Here is a 14,512-nt window from a genome sequence, read left to right as displayed (position 1 = left end):
CTCATTCTCTCCACTGACTCTGCAGTGAGAGTGATGGATTTTGCCATAGTTATCTAGCCTTTTGAAAACCAGAAGTCAGGAGAGATGATTGTTTCAGGCAAATAGTATTTCTGAGGCACTTTTCAAATTCAAAGCTTTTTAGCACTTACGTTTTATTGTCAAACTGTTTCAGTTTATGAACTACAAGGTTTTAGTGGAAATTCTGATCTCTTAAATTTTGAATGGATGAGGACTGGAATATATGATGGAAAGTAAAGAAAGCTAATGTAAATCAAGACAGCTAGAGGTGATGTGGCAGACTACCATAGATGTGAATTCTATGACTAATATGCAGATAAAAAACTTTTCATTGATTAAGAAGATGACAGATTGCCTTTAGTGCTGCAACTATTCATGAAATGTTTCTTGACTTTGCAGCATTCATATTTAGGAATTGGATGCCTTGAGAGCTCCAGGAGAAAGTCTGCTTCAGATGTTTCCCAAAGCAGCTGCACATACAAGGAGACCTCTGGTGGCTGCCATCCTTTATAAACCTGTGTATGCCCCTTTTGTGAATACACCCAATTCTGAGTTAGTTTATTGCCTTTTAGGTCACTTTCAAAATTCACATGTGCAGGGAAGTGATGGAGGTGACAGGAATACTTCCTGCAGTTAGGTTTAAGGCAAGAAGAAACAACTAAGTAGCATAACTGGACTCTGCATAATACAGGCCATGGGATTTCATGTAGTTAATTGTGTGTTGAGCCCTAGCTGTAACTGCTTAGAGAGTGTCTTCCAGCAACAAGGTTTGATTTGGCAACACCAAGAAATGGAAAATACACCAATATCCTAAGTAGCTTGTTCTCTGAATTATTGAACCCTTATTACTAATAGGGTAGTCAGCAGACAGTAATACAGGACTACAGCTCTAAAACAGATCTTAAGTAATTGAACTTTTTCTTAAAGTGACTTAAAAAATCATGCTTTAACTAGCACTGCTAATTGTTTTTACTACAAGTAACTCCTAAAAGTACTGAGTAAGAGCAATTGGGGGAAATTTTTCTTTTGTGCATTTAAGTGTGCTTATTTCTTTCTTTGCCAGTCTTTAGTTTACCTTGGATTTTTTGTTTCTTCTCTATAATGAATTCTCTGTGTTGTTCCTGTGGATGTTTTGAAACCAGAAAGGGGAAAACATTTTTTAAATTAGGAAAATGTTATTACAGAACTACAAAAATTGGCAGAGAGATCCAGAGAAGATATTCCATCTGCTACTAGTTTTAATTAAATCAAAAGCCCCGAACAGAAACAAACATGCACAAAACCAGAATTCAGTCACAGTATCTTATTAACTGACTTGTATATTCAGAGAAGTTATTTTCATCAGAAGATTAAAAAGACCCCAAAATATTTTTGTTCCCTATTCTCCAATATGTGTTATATTATTGTATGAAACAGAAGATTTTGAAGTAAACAAGTAACCCTTTTCTGAACCACAGTATTCTTATTTATTTATGTTTTGAATGTCTGCATATTATATTATGTAGCCCTTGAACCATTCAAGTTAGTTTTAAATCCTGGTTAGCCTTTTTACCACTGATTTTTGAGAAGTTTCTGCTTCCCTAGAACATAATTTTTTAATGGTCGTTTAACTAATGAAGTGATACATATTGACACTATATTCAGTGGCATCAAATAGTTATTAACAAAGAAAGTTCTGTGTGAGTGAGTTAAGAGTGTGACAAGCAGGTTATTAAAAGCTCTCTCTAGACTGACCAGCGGTTCAGTATCTTAAGACTGTGCTAAGATGTCTACTGATGTCAGTATCAATTAGAGTGGGCAATAAATTAATGGGCATTATAAGTTGTGATGAGAGGAAAACAAAATGTGTGTTGTTTCCTGGCATCATGTGGGTAGGAAATGAAAGCTGATGGGTGTCAGAACAGTTCTCACACTTGGAAAGCATTTACGAAATTTATTAACTATGCACATCCCACAGTCATTTCAGGATCTACCATTTTTTAATGCCTTCTGTATGCAATTCATTACCATCATTGTCAGCATGCTTCCTCTTCTTCCCTTTTTCTTTTCTACCTCCATGTATGCATACACAGAAACATGTATATTATTTTTATTTCCCATAAATAATAGTAATCCAGACACAAAAAATCTATGGTTGCTCTTCATGTATGGGAAATCCAGTGAAAACTGTGTTCAGTTTTCAGAATGTAAATATTTTTTTCCTGTTCATAACTTGACAGCTAGAAACAGATTCTGTGATACCTCTGCAAAACCTTAGTAAAGGCTTAGTAACCTTTTTAAGAAAACAGTCTACATATGCATTCATGTTTTGTAGATGTGTATGCTGATGTTGTGGTTTAACCCCAGCCAGCCAACTAAGCACCACACAGCCGCTCACTCACTCCCCCACACCGCACTGGGATGGGGGAGAGAATTGGAAAAAAAAGTAAAACTCATGGGTTGAGATAAGAACAGTTTAATAGAACAGAAAGGAAGAAAATAATAATGATAATAACAACAATAATAGAATGACAGTAATAATAATAAAAGGATTGGAATATACAAAACAAGTGATGCACAATGCAATTGCTCACCACTCACCGACTGATGCCTAGTTAGTTCCTGAGCGGCTATCTCTCCCAGCCCCATTCCCCCCAGTTTATATACTGGGCATGACATCACATGGTATGGAATACCCCTTTGGCCAGTTTGGGTCAGCTGCCCCGGCTGTGTCCCCTCCCAACTTCTTGTGCCCCTCCAGCCTTCTTGCTGGCTGGGCATGAGAAGCTGAAAAATCCTTGACTTTAGACTAAACATTACTTGGCAACAACTGAAAACATCAGTATGTTATCAACATTCTTCTCATACTGAACCCAAAACACAGCACTATACCAGCTACTAGAAAGAAAATTAACTCTATCCCAGCCAAAACCAGGACAGCTGAGAACTCTGAATTTTTTGGTTTCTTGTCAATCATAGAGTATACTATGCTGGAGATGCAAGCAACAGAGTACTAGTTTCCCCAGGAGATCACATCTTGTATCTGCGATGATGGAGGGACCCCTCAATGTTTCCGTCACCTCCTTATATACACAGCTTAACCTATAGGGATAGGTGGTAGGATTTGTTGTAAATATACTTCTGTTCCTCTGCTTAGATTCACATGCATTCAACGCCTTACAGCATCAGGCTTAAAAAATATACGAAGCATTACTGCCAGACACCAGTACCACAGTGTTCAACCTCCAGAAGCAAGATGGTGTAATGTCTCTCCCGTTTGTTGGGATGCTGTTGGTTTGAGTCTGGTGCTGTCTTCAGACTGATGTGGCTACAGCAGATAGTATGAAGAAATACCACCTGCTATGTCAGTGTGTCCTGAGGTCAACCACTTTGCTTTAAATGTAATCAAGATGTGCCACTGTTTCTGGACTAGGTCTGTTTTCATGTCCTTTCTTGGGAGACATCCTTGTACTATGGTTGACAAATGCATGTGCAATTTCCCCATGGTTCTCCTTTTCCTGAGAATATTACATGAGGTAAAACTATGTTAATGCTAGTTCTGGTGGCCTCCATGTGGGCTATACTGCTGGTGCCACAACCTGCTTAGTCCACAATTATGGACACCCAGACCTTACCTTTACTTCCAGACCTGTCACCACAGCCTTGGGGAATTTGAGTCACCTCAGGCCTTGTGTCTCACTGGTCAGTGGCTGGATGACTGCCATCCATTGAAGGTGCATGTTCGTTCCTGTTCTGTTGTGTTCTGGTACACCAGGCTGTTGAGAACTGTGCTGGTAGGTCTTCCTTTCCTATTGCTTTGGCCCACCTACCAAAAAGGAAGGGTTATCCACTATTAAGTTTATTAAGATTTGCTTGACTGTCACATGCTAGCTGAAGACTTCTTTCTTCTCAACTCTTGTAGCAATCATATTTTTAAACAATTTGTTGGGGCTTTGCCATGTATCAAGAAATCCAAGTCCTAATGGGACTTGGACTTATTATTTTCTGTGCTTGTGTAAAATCAGTTTTTGAGTCCATGGCAACCTACTGTTTGTTGCATATATCCATGAAGGTGTCTATCCTGAGGTGAATTCTGCTGTCCTAAGAATAGCTGTAGAGAGAGGTGAACAGCAGATCAATACCATGAAAAAACTAGCAATCTTAATACACCTTAAAAAGTATAATTTTAAGAAAAACGTGGTTTGAATAATTTTCTGCAGTGTACTTATAGTAACATATCTAGTGCAGCTGGAAAAAATAGAGAATATTTCTGAGTTGTACTACCAAGATGAAAGTGTGAATTTTTTTTTTTTTTGTAGTTAACTCTTTCCCTCGTGTTTTCAGTTTATCAAATTATTCAGTAATATTTGAAGACCTGAAGAACACTATGCCTGAATAAAGTTTAGACCACTGGTAATATAAATGTACCTGATACATGAGGAAAGAGAAGAGATGCAACTTTTCATAAGGTTAGCAAAATGAAAAGATGACCTTACAGCAATTTAGAATTTCATAAGGTACCAATGAAGTTTCTAAGTTCTGGCAAGTTGATTAGTGTTGGTGAGTGAGAAAAGCCTCTGGAGGGTACTTTGGAAAAAGGTATTACAAGATTTTGCAGTCACAAAATTAAAAGCCACTTCCCTGAAAGATGCAGAGATGTAATTTAGAATTTGAACCTTTGAGATATGTACTAATGACCCCTGCTCCCCATACATTGAGGCAGGGTAATAAACAGAATTGTAAATTAAATGCCAAATGATTATGGATGAAATCACAGTGAACAGAAGGCTCATGTCGGTTATGGCCTGGGACTTACGTACAACACTGAGACTCAGCTTAGATCCTCATCAGCTGTCATGGATGTGCCTCTGCTGTTCAGGGGGCATTGTGGTGAGTCATATGAGCCAACTGGATGCTTGATTTTATTTTCTTTGAGGAAAGTGAATAGATTGTAGGCTACCATAAGCAAGAATATTCATATACATAATGATCTAATGACACCAAGACACAAGAAAAGGCTGAGAAATAACACTATATTTCCTTAAGTTTTTTATTAAAGGATTTAATGATAAAAATGAGAAAACTACTCACAAATCTCAGGTTAGTTTCAAAAAGAAGTGAAAAATTCAAACCCCATATCCTTTAGAAAAAGACTTAATATAGGTCTTGTTATTAATTGAGTTGGTGTTCAACAAAGGTGTTTTAATATTAAAAAAACTGTATTCATGTTATCTGAATCACTGGCCCATATAGAATTTAAATTAGTTAATTTCACAGATTTTAATAAAGAAAAATTGACACCGCATTTGTGAGTCTTTCAGGAATATGTAGCTTATAATGATACAGAGATCTGCGTGGGTGTATCTCAACCATGATGAGAGCAATGAAGGCTGTCATTCACCTAATAATGAAAAAGCTCCTCAGCTTTGATTAGCTAAGAAGGTCCAAAAGGTCCAAAATTGTTTTTCCAGAAGGAAGAATAATTAGCTCCAGAAAAGTTTTGTACACCTGTTCAGGGATAACTATATGTTAAAGATAAAGCAAATCTCACTGGATCATACTGACTAAAGCTCTCACCTGATTTGAGTGCCTCACTAGAGTGGCTGATTTGTTATTTGATCCTTTGCAAATGGTCCTCCATTTCTGAGAAATTCTTTGGAAGATACAAGGTCATGTATACAGTCATGGTTACAGTTATTCTCCTGGAATAGGTCCTGCTTGCAATTATTTATATGTGTTTATGGAAATCCATAAAGGATATGAGGGGACCTTAGGAAGTATAATGTTCACAGGTCACTGAATGAAGTGCCATTAGATGACTTGATACTGATTCAGTGTTAAAAGACTTCAGTGGTAGACTTCAACTCTTACAAAAACATCAGGCCTTTAAACATAACCCAGAGAGTTCAGCAGGTCTCATCCCATGTATAGTAAGTACATGGTTAACATCCTTGTCCCTTGCTTTGCAGTTAGTTCTTCCTGACCAAGCTGTATATCTTTTTATACTAATAAAAAGTAATTCTAGTTCAGCCGTATGAATTATCCCACTGAATCTCTTGTACAGCAACTAAATTCTGGTTTTTACCACATATAAGGAATATTAGGTCCTGTTTATTTCTTGTATTTCTTGCATTCATGTACAGGCTGGTACTGAATGACTATATAGATTCACGTGTACCTTTTTCCTTCTGTCTATTTTGACCCTATTCTGAGTATCTCTGAATTTCCTGGGTTTAGGCTATGATTCTTGTGTACACAAATTTCACCATTTGTAGGATAGGGCTAGTGATGCTGGCCTCTGTGTGAAAAGCTTTGTATTCTCCTGTTGAAAAATGCCATGCAATAGCAAGGTGTTATTATTTACAAATTTAACTCCTGTCAACATTGAGTGGTACCACCAGAATGCTAAAAGACCTGTTAAATGTATTGTCCATTCCAATACATTTTCAGGGGCTAAAACAAGCAAAGCAAAACAGCAGACTGTGAAGACAGGAAAACTAGAGGCATAGCATGGCAGGCTGGGGTGGCAAATGCAATTCTCTTTCTGACTTAAAACAAGAAGGCATCTTGTGTCTGAGCAAGTTGATGTAAAGTAGGCCTGGGGGAATCGAGTAGTGAAACAGCAGACACAGACAGCAATAAGACACTCTTTGGAGCAACAACAAAACAGATGGTTCAATGGCCCCCTGTCCACTCCAGAGAATACACAATTACTTACAGGACAAAGCCCATCTGGTCCTATAATAATCTGAGAATTCATCATGACTAAAGCTGCAGTGGGCTTTTTGCCAGCTGTTTAAATTAACTTGGTCAATCCCCTCTATAAACCTACCTAAAAAAAAATCCAATTCTCTCCACCCTTTAACCTGCTGTAACAGGTTCACCTCTTGCTTTGTGATCGGAAAAACAGAAGAAACCAGTACCACCTGTTAGCTTTGGGAAGGATGGCCTGTACCTATTGGAAACTGCTGCAAATGAAGTGAGCAGTCATAAAATTTTAGAGGCCACCCTGTTAACTTGTTTGAAATTCTGGCACTGTGACTGATTGTCCGAGGTCAGACAGATAAAAGAGATAGCATGTAAAGGTGTATAAAAGAATATCTCATCATGAAAGGACAGTATTTTCAAGACACTAAGCCAAGGACTTGTACTGCACTCAAATGGAACAGGTGATTGTGCTATAAACAGGAGCTTGTAGAGGGAGAAGGAGAAAGTGATATAGTAGTACTGGGATAGACTGCAGATTTGGGGAAGTGTGAAACAGCAGTGGTATTTTTTGGTATTCAGGGTCCATTAAGTTACCTCTTTCTACCTTCTGTAGTCACTCACATCTGACCAACAAGATAGACACAAAGATCTCAGGGTGGGAGCTAACTTGCTGCACAAGTGTAAAGGCTATGTGTGAGGCATGTGTTTGTGTTGGATTAGGCCCTGGGTGTTGAGATGGTGAGACTGAGGTAGGGTGCAGAGCAAGAGCAAAAGGTGTTTGAATTCAAGCTGCAATCTCCCGGAAGTATCCTTGGAAAATATCCTAAGCACTTATTTCTTAAGACCTTTCACACTCATTGCGTCATTTGGGAGGAGTTTCTGGGTCAAGTAATATATACAGTTTGTATATTTTATCCTATTGTATCCTAAATTGTATCCTTTGTGCACAGCACGTTATTGCCATTTTCAGCATTGCTCTGATTCTACCTTTTGTAAGGGCCCACCTGGTTCCAGTATGCAGTTGGCTTACAGAAACCCATTCAACCTTTTAGCCATTTACTTTCATTATCAGAGGTATGACTGCTACCGGCAGATGACAAAGGGAAAGGAGAGGAGTGGAATGGAGTGGTATATGTGATTATAAAACTCAGCTGTCTGTATATGAAACCAGCACTGTCCTAAGGATAAAACAAGAGCCTTCTTCCTCAGTGAGGCATCCAGTCCTGTGAAATTAATGCTTCCTCTAAATAACTTCATAATTCAACCTCTATAGCATTTCGATACCTGCGCTGCAGCTGAGTTTCCAGTAACCAACTGCCAAAGAAAAATATATAGGCATTGCAATATGTTTTCAGAATCTGGAATAGGTTTCAGGCTGTCACTGGCTCAATTTCAGGCTTTTTGACAGGCTATAATCTGTCCTTCTTGAAACAATTGACAATTTTGCAAGCAGGAGCTGTGCAAATAGCCTGAAAAATGGACAGCTATTATTTTCAAAATATTATTAAAAATGAAAAAACTAAAACTAAAAAGTGCAGGTGTTCTTATTTTGAGTGCTATTTTTCAGAGTAATGAATATTATTTTTGTAATACTACCTGGTAGTACAATTCTAAGTAAAGACTGTAAATTCTGACTAGTGTAACATTTGCCAAGAGAGAAACATGTACCATTTATCTTATGGGAATATAAAGTGAGTTGGTATGCTAGATGACACAAAAAAAGGAAATATAATTAAGCATCTAAACCTCACATTAACTTAGTCACAGTGCACTTGTAACATCTAGCTGCTTTAGTAATAATGTAAGATACTACTGCGTGGGAATTTGACACTGCTACCAGAAAGTCCTCATCTTGGCACTTTTGCATTTTAAATCATTGTGACCTGGAGAGTGACCTGAAAACTTCTCAGTGATTCTACTTTTTTTTTTTTTCTTTTAAAATATGTAGTGTATCAATTTTCTTTTAAAAAGTTATAATTTTATTTTGTAGTTAAAATGAGAAAAAAAAAAGAAATGCAAAGTTAAAATCCCCATAAGAAGTTCAGTTTGTTTATGAACATCTTTTCTTGTTAAATGCACACCTTAATACAGTAATATGTGCATTTACTTAATGTAAATCCTGTTAAATTCTTTGTAGCTTTCAGTGCAGAAAAAAAAAAAAAGTTGTTGAAGTTGGCCTTTGGGTTTGTGTGCAGACAAATATGAGTGGGCTGAGCAGTTAGATCAGTTCAAGGACAGGTCTTGGAAGTAGTATGGAGTAGGTCTGGGTGACTGAGAACACATGTTGGATACTGAGGGGTCTTAAAGGAATGCATAAGTGTTTAGGACCATGTACACTATAGGAAAACCCAGCTCTTTGTTGTAGCTGGGGAGCAGTTGCCAGAGCAGAACAGGTGCTGTTCCACCACAGAGAAGATTTGGAAACTCCACAGATAAGTGGAAAACTCTGGAATATTCTTGAGATGTTGATTTAGCATTTTCTTCTAAAACATTGAGTAGAAACACCACAGTAATTTTTTTTATTTGTCTGTTTTCCATTTTCTACCCCAGAAAGTTAAGCAACAAAACTATATTTTGTTGAGAAAAAAAGAGATATTTTTCTCTTTCTTATGTTTTAGTTTTCTAGTAGTGGTATTTTTTGTAGTAATGCAGTATCTTAGGGTGTGTCACACAACTGCAAGTGCACACATCTGAGCAAGTCCGCGTGTTAACTTTGCTAGCTTGGGTGCTTGTAGTTGAGCTGTGGCATTTTGGTTGGTTTACCTGGTTCTGGTGTGGTTCTTGCAACTCTGCGTGTGTGTACATGTATCTCTGTGTGTGTCGCTGGTGTGCTTAGTTGCTGAGACCATCGTGCATCCACACCCCCCCCCCCCTTCCAGCCTCTGCTTACACAGAAGTAATTTTGTGTCACTGAAGTACAGGTATGCCCTCAGCTTTCTTCTGCTTCAGCACTTCAAATGTACATGTTCTTAGCTTGTCTTAAGGGACATGATAATTCCCTCTGCAGAGATTGTGTATGGGCATATACACCATCCTACGCCCCCAAGCAAACCAAGGTAGTTGGACCAACACTTGATTTAAGGTTGTCGTACACAGAGATGAATTTTATCCCATTAAGACCCAGGTATACCTGAGAGATTCAATGATGCATAAGCATTTTATGGGCTGCTAGCACACAATTGAATTTTATCTGAATTGACTACTGTGCAAACATCTCCAAATCCAAACCTAATGACTGTGGAAGGTATTAACCTCTATCAGTACTGTACATGACACCTTAGCATCCTCTGTGTTTACAGTTTGTAGTGAGTGCTTCATTAAGATTTCTGTGTATGCGTACAATTGCTGCAACACAGCAGGGACAGATTAGGATAATGTAAAATGTTTATAAATCACATTTAGAAATTAAAACAGTGGGCACAAAATGACTACCTTCAGGTTGGAGAAAATAAGATTTCAAAGCAATTATAGGAAGTTTAATATATCTGGTCTTTTGTGGCTTTATGGCTTCAATTCAAAAGTAGGTGTTTCTGTATGTAGCTATGATGGGAAAGAATTGCCATCCACTGCTGAGCAACTGGAATAATACTTTATTTTTTTTTTTCTCCTCATTCTTTCCTCTGAGGTCACATCACTTGTTTGGCTTACCTTTGCTCCACAACATGCAAAACTGGATACATATATATATATTTTGATTTGGTGAATTTGAGGAAGGTCTTAAGATGCTTTTTATTTGGTACATACATTATTCTGTGTCCTTAGACAGTGTGTTATTCTTAGCAGACTTTTAAAGTGCTGACATAAGCACCTTTAGCAAGTTCCTATTTTCACTGGTTCAAGCTTACAGTCACCAAAGTCTTTTGTAACACCTCCACATCACTTAAAGCTCCATAAATTTTTAAAACTACCATTCTTATTTTAACCTGGGGAGGAGGCAACACAAAAATGATAATATACTATCATTAAAATTTCATTTAAGCTGTGTGTCATTGTTATTTGGCTAATTTTGTGATGCATAATAACATGCATCAGATGAGATGTAAGAACTGATCTGCTGGAAGAGTGCAGTCTTGGCTGCTGTTGGTTAAGGGGTGAGAGAATCTCTACGTTGCACTGAAGTTGCTGTTCCACCGTGTTACTGAGGTAAGGACTTAATGTATTTAGATAAGGCCATTTTCCTAGACCATGGCCAACCTAGCTGGAAGGTAAAAAGAAACTGTTTGAATGACCTTCTTCTGTTTTGGAATAATAGAAAGTATTACCTGCATAAAACCCCTGCTTTGTTCATAGCCTTTGGCCATCATGACTACAAAGGTGCTGCTGTCACAGTTATTGGAAGGTTTTAAGCACCTGCCTCCTGCAAACTTCATATTGCACTGAATGGCTAGGATTGCTCAGATGGCTAGGATATCACATTTCTTAAGTGCTCAAGTGACACAGGATTTTGACAAGTCTCCATTTTCCCTTAATTTCTATGGGAGCTTGCTGCCACTGTGGATTTGAAGTGGCTCAAGTGCCATCTCTGGGAAAACAAGCAAGCAAACAAAAAAAACCCAGACAAGCTTTTGGATACTCAAGGCCCATTTTCTTCAAGTCTGAGTAAAAATGTGGATCTGTATGTGACAAGGACATCAAGACATTCAGACATACTGGAAAAGAGCAGCTAATAGTGTCATGCAACACGTGACAGCTGATATGTGGTCTAGCTGTATAAACCAGGAGTAAATCCTGCTGCAGAGACAGAGCAGGACCGTATGTCACTTTTCTGTAGCTGTTGTGTGCGTAACAATGCAAAACCAGTGTTCTCTTATGAGAAGAGTGATTTTAATGTATCTTCTAAAACCTAAATTATGGGCTCCATAGACATAATGTTCCCAAGACACAGAGCTTTTGAAGGCTTGTTCCCTTTCCTTGACTTCAACAGTTTCATAACAACTGAGAAAGGTGCTTCTACTGTATGAAGCATGCAAGGGATTAATTTCAAATACAGGTCATGTTTAGTGTACAGACTTGAGTTAGAAATATTCTTTTACAGTGTCACAGAAGCGCTAAAAATAATGGGACTCCCTTGTTCACTCAGTTTTTAGAAGGGAAATGGGATTAACCTTGGCCATAACTGCTGTTGTATTCTGAAGATGCTTCTGACTACATTTATTCTGAGCACATTTTCAGTTCTGGTGAGAATAACGTTATCGGTTGCTAGATCTGCATACTAAGAAAGACAGATGTTATTCAAGATCAGCTTCAAGAATTTTGTCTAGATGTTGATGGTGATGCTAATGTATCTAGCATTAACAGCTATGAAATGAATACAGTAAAGGAGGAGTAATATAAGCCCAGGACCTACTAATATAATAAATATACTGATGAAGATAAATATTCCAAAAAAGCCAATCAGTCAGTCCGAACACACCCCATGGCTGGTAAGTGTCTAACTTTTGCATTTTTAATTTTTTAGCTGAGAAGGAATCAAATAATCCAGGAGACCAAGAATGATTATTTCTGTCACTCTTGTTCTTCTCTCCATTAAGTTAACTCTGTTGTAGGGAAAAAGTAGAGCTCTAAATAGGATTTAAAGGCAACATAACTGTGTATTGGGATTTTCAGTGGTCCTTGGAGGAAACAAACCCAATATTTTTGGTGCTCCTGTGAGTGACATAAATGAAACCAGGCACTAAGCACAAGTGTTACATGCAAACATGTGCTCTAAGACACTGAGAAATGGATAAGCAGATCGTTTATGTCTGGGCTGTATCTTGGGAAGGCCTTAATCAAATCACCTCAGATTTGCATTGCACAGTCACCCTCTTTCTCTGGTAGCATCAGAATTTTCTGACCTATTTAACTCCACACACGCAGTTCGTGGCAGCAAAAAAGTGGTCTGAGCATTGTGGCAGACAGCTGCTCTGGCACACAATCTGTGACTGTTTGGTGCTCTGCAGTGTTATGCAGAGCAGGATTGTCATCAGCTGCTAGAGGTCCTTCACCCCACCCTCTTGATCTCTTTCTGTCTCTGCTTGCTGGGATCACAGCAGATCAGAGTAGTTCATTCTTCCAGATGTTTGTCACTATACTGACACATGGGCCACTTGTGTTAGTGGTTGCTAAGAAATGGAGAGCTGTCCCTCAGGAGTTTGTCTGAGGTTGCTCATTTCACAGGGGTTATAAAAGTTAATACAGACTTGATAAGCACTTGGTATGAGATGACAAGACATGAAGAAAAACTGTGCATCACCTTAACACAACGTTCACCCAATGAGTTCTGTCTTGTTTTCATAATAGAGACTATTGGAGGCATATCCCACACCTGCTGTGTATTGCTGTGATTCGATTTAATACCTTTCCTGTCCCTTGCTTACCTTAGTGATCACAAACAGATTTTGCAAATGTCAGTCCCAATTTGCTTTTATCCAGAATGGTGTTTATTTTATTAAATTATTGTGCCTATATCTATCCTAATTCTAATATGTTTTTTGAAGATCAAACACAAATGACCAGGGATTCAAAAGATACAGGAGATTAGAGGGAAGCTGTTCTCTGATGCTCCATTAGTATGTTTGTGCAGCAGCTCTGCGATATATAACAACACTCGCTCTGTGGCTCCCAGCGTGGGGAGGCATTGCCAGGGAGCCACTTTCCTGTCAGATGCTGCCACAGCATTTGGAGGTTTCCCCACAAGAAAGACGTGGCAGTGTTTGATGAGGGAGCATGAGGTGTTGGACTGAACCTACTGTGAGGTGGCCGAAAATGGCAAACCAGCTTGATGGCAACAGACTGCAGCCATTATCACAGTATTTACACTGAGGCCATAGAGTACAAGGAGAGTTCACTTGTGCTGGACACTGTGCTGTAACTAGGGAGTATAGCAATTTCTAGAAGTGTTTACTAGCTCTTGGCCTTCATTTCTTCTTCCTATTTGGCACTCCATAGGAAGAGCAGGATTTTAACTTGATGTAAAACCATGAAGATGTTACGTCATGGGTAACAGCCTTGATGACCTGACGTGGCATTACACAGTGAAACATCAAGAGCTTGTCAAGGAGGGCACAAGTTTTCTGTCTAAGTGACTTAGTTTTCAAACAAAAAGTATACTGTCCTGGGTGGTAACTTTATGTAGCTATTACATTAAGTGCAGCACTTCAGTTTTTAGCCATCTGTCTAAGCATTTGACATAGATTTTAGCCCAGTAAGTCTCCGAAGGTCAGTTGTCCTGAGTGCATCTGGTGGACTTTGAACAATAAATAATTGAATATGATTTTTTTAATGTTTAACTTAGTGTCATAAGATGTGTCTAAGAAAGCATAGTCTATAATTTCTTTCTAATGCAAAAAAAAATGTTAATCCATTACTGTCTATGTTATTATTAATGTTTGCAAGGGACTTAGTCTCTTAGTATCCCTCAAAAGCTGCTAAGAACGTTATTACTGGAACACTCTATTATGGCCTTTTAATCTCCTTTTTACTAACTGGCTTGGTTAATTGCAGCATACTCAGTGGCATGGGTCAAGGCATTATTTCAGTGGTATATGGTATTTGTATGGGAATCTTTACTCCTTTAGTGCTTTTGAGTGCTTCAGAGGAATGTTTCTAAAGAGTTCTTAAAAAGCATTAGTCTTACCTCCCTCCCATTTTCTTCCCTCTCTTTTTTTTTTCTCTCTCTCCTGTGTATGTGTGTGTGCATGTATGTTTTCAGTGAACAGTTAACCTGTCCATGTATTTGGAAAGCTTTCAAAAATCAGTCTTGTTAGGACTGATTTTGCCTCTTGGTTTAAGGAGAAAGAGCAAAATCAGAAAGCTGATCCTGACA

The sequence above is a fragment of the Aquila chrysaetos genome, chromosome 13 (genome assembly GCF_900496995.4).
Source record: "Aquila chrysaetos chrysaetos chromosome 13, bAquChr1.4, whole genome shotgun sequence".
NCBI lineage: Eukaryota > Metazoa > Chordata > Aves > Accipitriformes > Accipitridae > Aquila > Aquila chrysaetos.
This window is presented reverse-complemented; position numbering follows the sequence as displayed.